The sequence below is a fragment of the Mustela lutreola genome, chromosome 6, assembly GCF_030435805.1.
Source record: "Mustela lutreola isolate mMusLut2 chromosome 6, mMusLut2.pri, whole genome shotgun sequence".
NCBI classification, from domain to species: domain Eukaryota; kingdom Metazoa; phylum Chordata; class Mammalia; order Carnivora; family Mustelidae; genus Mustela; species Mustela lutreola.
In genome coordinates, this window is record NC_081295.1 from 1,823,861 (window position 1) to 1,830,515 (window position 6,655).

Below are 6,655 nucleotides of genomic sequence, written 5' to 3' on the forward strand. Positions count from 1 at the left end.
GATGTTCCTCAGCTGTGTGTGGGGCTGGAGTCGTCGTCCTGGTTCTCAGCTTCTGGTCAGTGCGCTTCTCTCCACACTTCCGGCTCCCCAGTCTGTGCCCGTCAGTGCGGCCAGGGACAGGTCAGTAGGAAACACAGATGGTGCGATTCAGCGCAGGGAGTCAGCCCGTGTGTTTGTGTGTGGAGGCGAGTCTGAATCTGGGGCAGGTCACTGGTGGTGAGGGGGCAGGACCGTCGGGACAGCTCGAGGCCTGGTCTCCGGGGAGTTTCTCCCTGGTCTGGGAGGCCTTGGCTCTTCCCTTCAGGGTTTTCACTGGGTAAGATCAGGCCCACCCAGATGAGGACCATCGTCCTGACTCAAGTCACATTCCTTCCACAGTCACACAGGCTCAGGGACCTGGATCCCATTCACGTTCACAGCAGCACCCAGAAGGACGCTCGAGTCGCTGACGACAGGAGCGCAGCCTGCCTGACGACCGAAGGGACCAGCCCAGCCTGCCCCTCCCCCACTTGGACCCTCCGCGTCTCCTTCACCCACAGTTACTCTCCAAGTGTCAGACCTGACGCAGCTGTCGCAGGTGCTCCCCCCTCCTCCAGGAGCGGATGGTAAGTCCTGGCGTGATGTTTACTCTTCTGCTGACACCCCGTGTTTACACTGTGACAGGCAGTGAGCTACGATCCGCTCGTCTGTGTCCCACGATGAAAGAGGAGGCAAGGAAGAAACAGAAATATCGGGTCAATACACACACACACACATTCATAACAATGAGAACAGTACTCACGATCTGGTCAATATACACACACACACATTCATAACAACGAGAACAGTACTCACGATGATGACAGTCCTCTCCTGCAGCCGGTCTCAAGCCGGGGCTGGCGTGGGCAGCTGCCGTCTCCCGCTAGCCACGCCCGGTCCCTTCACTCCCAGCGAGCCCTCAGCTGGGGTCATTCCTGAAGGGGCTTGGCCATTCCTGGTCCTCCTTGAACTGAGTTGCTGTGGCTTTCCGCCCATCTGAAGGGATCAGTTCAGGGCTTGGTAGTCCCAAGAGACACCCTTAGGGATCTCCCGGATCCAGACACATCCCTCCTCCCCGCCATTGTGGAGTAGCGGCTCAACGTCCCCTTGGCGGTCGGGGTCACTCACCCCCTCCAGCACAGGAAGCCCATCTGTGCTGGTGGAGTCAAGGCGGGAGGGGCTCACAGCGGCCGGCTGGAGGCCTGAACTTGAGCTTGGTGAAAGCCACATCTCCTGGGGAAGCGTTTCTCCCTCTGGTGCAAAGACCTCTAGACTAGTAAGCCTTCACATGGTGGGGACGGGAAACAAACATTTTGCAGTGGGTCGCTAGGGTGTGAAATAGGGCAATTGCCTCTTTTTCTGGCTGTTGATGAAGATAAACACGTTTGAACTTTTCTTTTGAAGGCAAGAAGCAGATGGGGTTTACTAAAAAAAGGAAATATGTAGGCATTCCAAAGCCAAATCAAGTCCCCAGAGTCCTTTGGATGCCTGCTTTCCTCCTCCTGCACTGAGCAGTGAGAGCGGCTCCCCTCCTGTTTCCAGCCTCACACACACAGTGCTCAGATCCACGCAGCGGCGTGCCTGGGTCCTAACGGGGTAATTTACATTTCACTCACTTAATTGTTCATTCACTTATTCACTTACTCATTCACCCGTGCATTCTTACTCATTCACTTACTCAATAAATATTTAAAATCAAACAATGTGCCCAGCTTGGTTCGGTGCAGGGCACGCTCCTCTGAGGATGATGTAAATCTTTTTGCCCTCAGGGCGTTTACAAGCAAGTGCATCTCAAGAAAGTGAGCTCCTGACCCTTAGGCTGTACAGGGAAAGGACTAGACACTTCGATGTCCACCTTCACTTAGCGGCGCCTCGATTCCCTTCTGTGCGGCAGACAATGCGGTCACCAGCGGAGGGTGCGCCAGGGCCTGGTGATGGCAGGATTTCTCTGGAGATGCGCATCAGCCTTTCTCCTTAAGGAACGTGACAAGAGCTTTAGATTTGAAGTTTCCCAAAACTTCTCTTGGATCCTTGAGAACCAGAATGACACATTTTTACTGGGAATAAAGAAAATACGTTAACAAAGAAGAGAGAGAAACCATATGATCTCACAGATGTGGAAAAGCACTTGACAAACTTCATGATAAAAATGTTTGGCCGTCTTGGAATAGGAGGGAATGTCCTCAAGTTGATAAAGAGAATGGATGAAAGATCTATAACAAACATCCTATGTATTGTACAATAATAATTATTCTCTTGAGATCAGGAGCAAGGATGTCCTTACCACTTCCTTTCAACATTTTGTTAAAGGTTTCAGATAGATCAAGAAGGCAACAAACAGCAAAATGACATGAAGAGAGAAGGAAAGGAAACTTGTTCGCAAATGACACTGACGGCACAAAGGGAAAAACCTACCAAGTATACAAAAAACATTTCAAGAATAGATGCAGTTAGAAAGTCACAGGATATCAGGTGAATAGTGAGAATCAGTTGAATTTCCTTAAATTTACAGTGAACGATCGGAAAAATAAGACAAAAAATCCTACTAATGAAAATAGCGTCAAAACCAGTAAATGTCTAGGGATAAATCTAGTGGGATATATGTAAGACCTTCCCACTGAAGAATAGGACACATTGCTGGTAGACATGAAAGACGTCTAAAGGAGAGATGTGCCACGTTCATGGGTCGGGATACTCAATATTGTTAGGATGTTAATTTCCCCAGATTGATATAGATTCAATGCAATCTTTATCAATACGTCAGCAGAGTTTTTTGAAATGTAGAACTTAGCAACACGTTTCTAAATGTTATTTGAAGACTCTAGGACCTAGAATAGTCCCAACATTTTTGACAAAGAATGCAGCTGGAGATTTACACTGCCTGAATCGTGGTCACTGTAAAGTAATGGTTATCAGGACAGTTTGGTATTGGCAAAAAGGTGGACAGGTAGATCATGTGGCAAAATAAAGTCCAGAAATAAATCCATACACTATAAGGTGGATTGATTTTCAACTAGGGCCAAGTTAATCAAACAGAGACGGCAAAATCCCTTTAAACAAATGTAGTTGTTGGAACAACTACCTATCTGTATGGAAATAAAAAAGAACCTTGAACTCTTTCTTTCTGTCTACAAATAAATTAGTTTAAATGGAGCACAGATCTAAATATAAGTTTTGGAACCATAAGGCTTCTTCTAGAGGGAAATCCAGGAGAAAATCCACATGATTCTGAGGAAAGCTAAGATTTCTTGCACAAGATGCTAAAAGCACTAACTGGAAAGAAAAACATGGCAAACTGAACTTCATGAAAATTAAAATTTTCTGTTAATCAAAATATACCTTTAAGAACAAGAATGCGCAAGTCATAAACTAGGAGAAATACTTGGAACACATATAGCCGACAAAGAGCTTGTGTCCAGAATATATAAAGTTCTCCCCATGAATCAATAATAATAGATGAATAAACCAATGTAAGAGGAGCACAGGCTTGAACAATGCACGTCAGCAGTGAGCAGGGAAAGTGCCCAACATTCTGAATCCTCACCGAGAGTCAAATCTAACACGATGGAACGCGTTTCCCGCCAGCGGTCAGAGTGGTGAAGCGTGGCCGTGAGTTGGGAGAGCCACGTTGAAATCCCTGTGCAGTTTCCACAGGAGTTGAACCCATTACTCCTGGGATCTGGGTATTTACCCTGGTGAATGAGAATATGGGTCTATCGGAAGACTTTGCTGGGAGGGCACAACCTCTCAAACTGGAACCGAGGGTCCCGTAACTGTTCGCATACCGACGCTACCCGCGGTGACGACACAGGTCACAGCACCAGCGCTTCTCGAACACGGCGGCAGGGAAGCCACGTGTGGACTGCGCCCTGCTGATTGCACGTCCACCAAGTCTGGGACGGGCAGCAGCAGTCTACAGGGACAGGGTTGGGGCTTCGGCGGGACAGGCACAGACGGGAACTTTCTAGGAGGGCGGGGAGTGTGCTCCCGGTGCTGTGTGGGGTGGCACTGCGGGGGGCACGCAGGCGTGAACACACACCGGACACGTGAGTTCAGTGCTTCACTTATGTGAAAAGAGAGAACATGCATTCGTGTATGAGCTCCGGCCGCTCCTGGTGCTGATCCCTCCCCGGCGAGGGGCTCACCCGTCCTGCCCAGGAGAGACCCTGGGCTCAGCCTCGGGAACCTGCGGGTTCTGCTCTCCGTGACTTTGGGCAAGGACTTTGGAACCAGACTTCCCTCCAGTGTTAATTGGAGTGAGACCCCCCCCCCCTTCACATTCCACGGGCACGTTTAGAAGCTGTCCTGGGGCACACACAGGGCGCCCGCGGACCCCAAGGTATGGAGATGCGGTCCACATTCCGAAGCACATCCTGACGGAAGGCCAGACGGACAGTGAAGTCTCCCTCTTGTCTCAGACAGCTTCCAGGCTTCGAGGGGCACAAAATCCTCGTCGAAGGAAATGCCCGACAAAAGGGAGCCCCGGAGGGTCCCCGAGCTCTGAGACGGTCCCAGCTGCTGCTGCGGGAGCTTCAAGCCCCTTCGCGAGGCATATATTTTCCCCTAAAAATTCTGACTATATTGTACACACCGCGTCGGCGCTCTTCCATTTAGCAAACAGCAAAAATATCTCATGCGATGGATTACGATTTTGCAACAAAGAATTTAACTGTGGCTTGGTTCATAGAAAGGCAGGGGGAGGGAGCCCGGGTGCCCCCACAGCGATGGCTTCCAGCGCTCGCCCGCGGGACACTGTGCCCTGCTGAAGGCCGTGGGATACGGAAGCGAGCAGGGTGGGGGCTCAAAGCAGGGGCCTGCTGAGACACGGCGACGCTGGGTGGGCTCCAGGCCTGCTAGAGCCCTGCCAGGGGCCAAGGAAGCAGAAGCCGGCTCCCCTTCTGTCCCGCTCGGAGGCTGTGCGTGTTGGCGCCTTCCTCAGGGGTCGGTCAGTGTGTGAGGACAGCCGCGGGGCAGGTGACCGGCCACAGGCCGCAAACAGGACAGGAGGTCCCCACAGAGGTTCTCCAGCTGGGGGGGGGAGACGGCCCCCACCGACCGTTTCCGCCCTGCCAGTCTCGCTGCTCAGGGTCCCGTCCTGTAGGAGGCCTGGCGGGAGGCCCAGCCGGCCTCTCCCTGTTTCCATTGTGAGTGGAGCCCGGTGCCCCACCCAGGACGGGAAGTGCCCCTTTGAGCACACAATTCTTGGGACAGCAGGGGCACAGGAGGCCGCGGTAGCCGTGGGCGGGATCGTGGGGGCCCGGCTGGGCGGCACACAGCGCGCGAGACCGTGGGGACAGGGTCGGGCGGCAGGATCCCATCGGGCTGGGGCTGCAGGCCGGGGTCAGTCGCGGGGCTGCTGGGAAGATGGCGGGCCCTGCCGGGCAGGGCAGCTCCCCGCACCCTGTGCCTCCCTCTCTCCAGACAGTCCCCTGACCATTCCAGGGAGCACGCACATGCTGGACGGGGACGGCCGCCTGGTTGTTTGTCTCTTCCTGGCCGTCACTCGGTGCACTGGCAGCTCTCCACGCGCGCTTGAGCGTCAGACTCAGGGCTGGTCCTCGGGAACCCCCGGGAAGGCCCGAGCGGAGGCAGGGCTCAGGCTCCCATCCCAGCTGGCCTCTGGGAACCCCTGGCGTGTACCAGGGTCTGGGGCACGTCCCTGCGGCAAGGCTCTGAGCCCCGCCCTGGGATCATGGGAGCGCTCCAGGCTGCGTTTCCTCGTCCGTAACATGGGACACATGATGTCGGCCGGCCTCGCCCGCACTTGCCCCCCGTGGAGAAGGCTGGAGGGGCCTGGAGGACAGCGGGTGTCACTGACCGGGGACCAGGCCCTCCTGTGCCCAAGGATGCATGCCTCCCCACGACCTGAAACTTGCTCTTAGCTCCAGCTAAGGGAGAAATTTCTCTTCCCCATCGGTGTGTGCCAGGTGGTGAGCACAGTGACCAGTTCACAACAGGCACTTTCTCGAGGCTCAGGAGTAAATGACCACAGGACCGACTTCGGGATTGCTGGCGTGCACACTGAGCCGCTGCCGCTGGGAGGGGTCTGGTCCTGCCTCTCACTGGGGATTCAGGCCAGTGCTGCTTTGTGGGGGATGCCCAGCCTCCCTCAGAAGGCAGGTGGGCAGGATCCCTGCGTGGACGCCCGTCCAGGGACGTGTGCTGGACTCAGTGCAGCTCAAGCCCGGGAGGGCGGCCTTCATCCTGTGCCAGCTGCATGCAGAGCGCCGGCCCCCCCACCCCCCGACGGCTGCCAGGGCTCTGGGGCACGCCCTGGGCACCCACTTGTTTATGTTCCCGGGATCCGAGTGCAGCTGGGCTGGAGGAGGGCAGGGCAGCCTCTGCAGACACAGGTGGCTGGGAAGCAGTCTTTGAAAAGGCTGTCATTAAACCCACACGGCCGGGCACCGAGAGGCCGGGTCTGCGGTGGCCGACGGTCCTGCCGGCCTGGACCTCTCCCTCCAGGCTTGTTCCTGCGGTGTCCAAACTGGACCCGGTGCACAGCCGCACTCAGAGAGGCAGAACACTGTCTCCCAGGAATGAATTTCTGGCCAGCAACCCCACACTGTCTGAACACTGGGAGAGGAGTGGGGGTCCACAGAGGGAACCAGCAAGAGAGGGAAGAACCTTCCTTAAT

The 6,655-nt window shown here is 54.7% G+C and overlaps 1 long non-coding RNA gene across 1 annotated transcript in view; it reads left to right on the top strand.

The window, feature by feature from the left end:
• LOC131833352 (uncharacterized) overlaps window positions 1-5,984 on the top strand; it is a 29,456-nt gene extending 23,472 nt beyond the window's left edge. The window contains exon 3 of the long non-coding RNA XR_009354414.1: window positions 379-5,984. This is a non-coding gene — a long non-coding RNA (uncharacterized LOC131833352). The remainder of the gene's footprint in view (window positions 1-378) is intronic.
• Window positions 5,985-6,655: the final 671 nt, after the last annotated feature.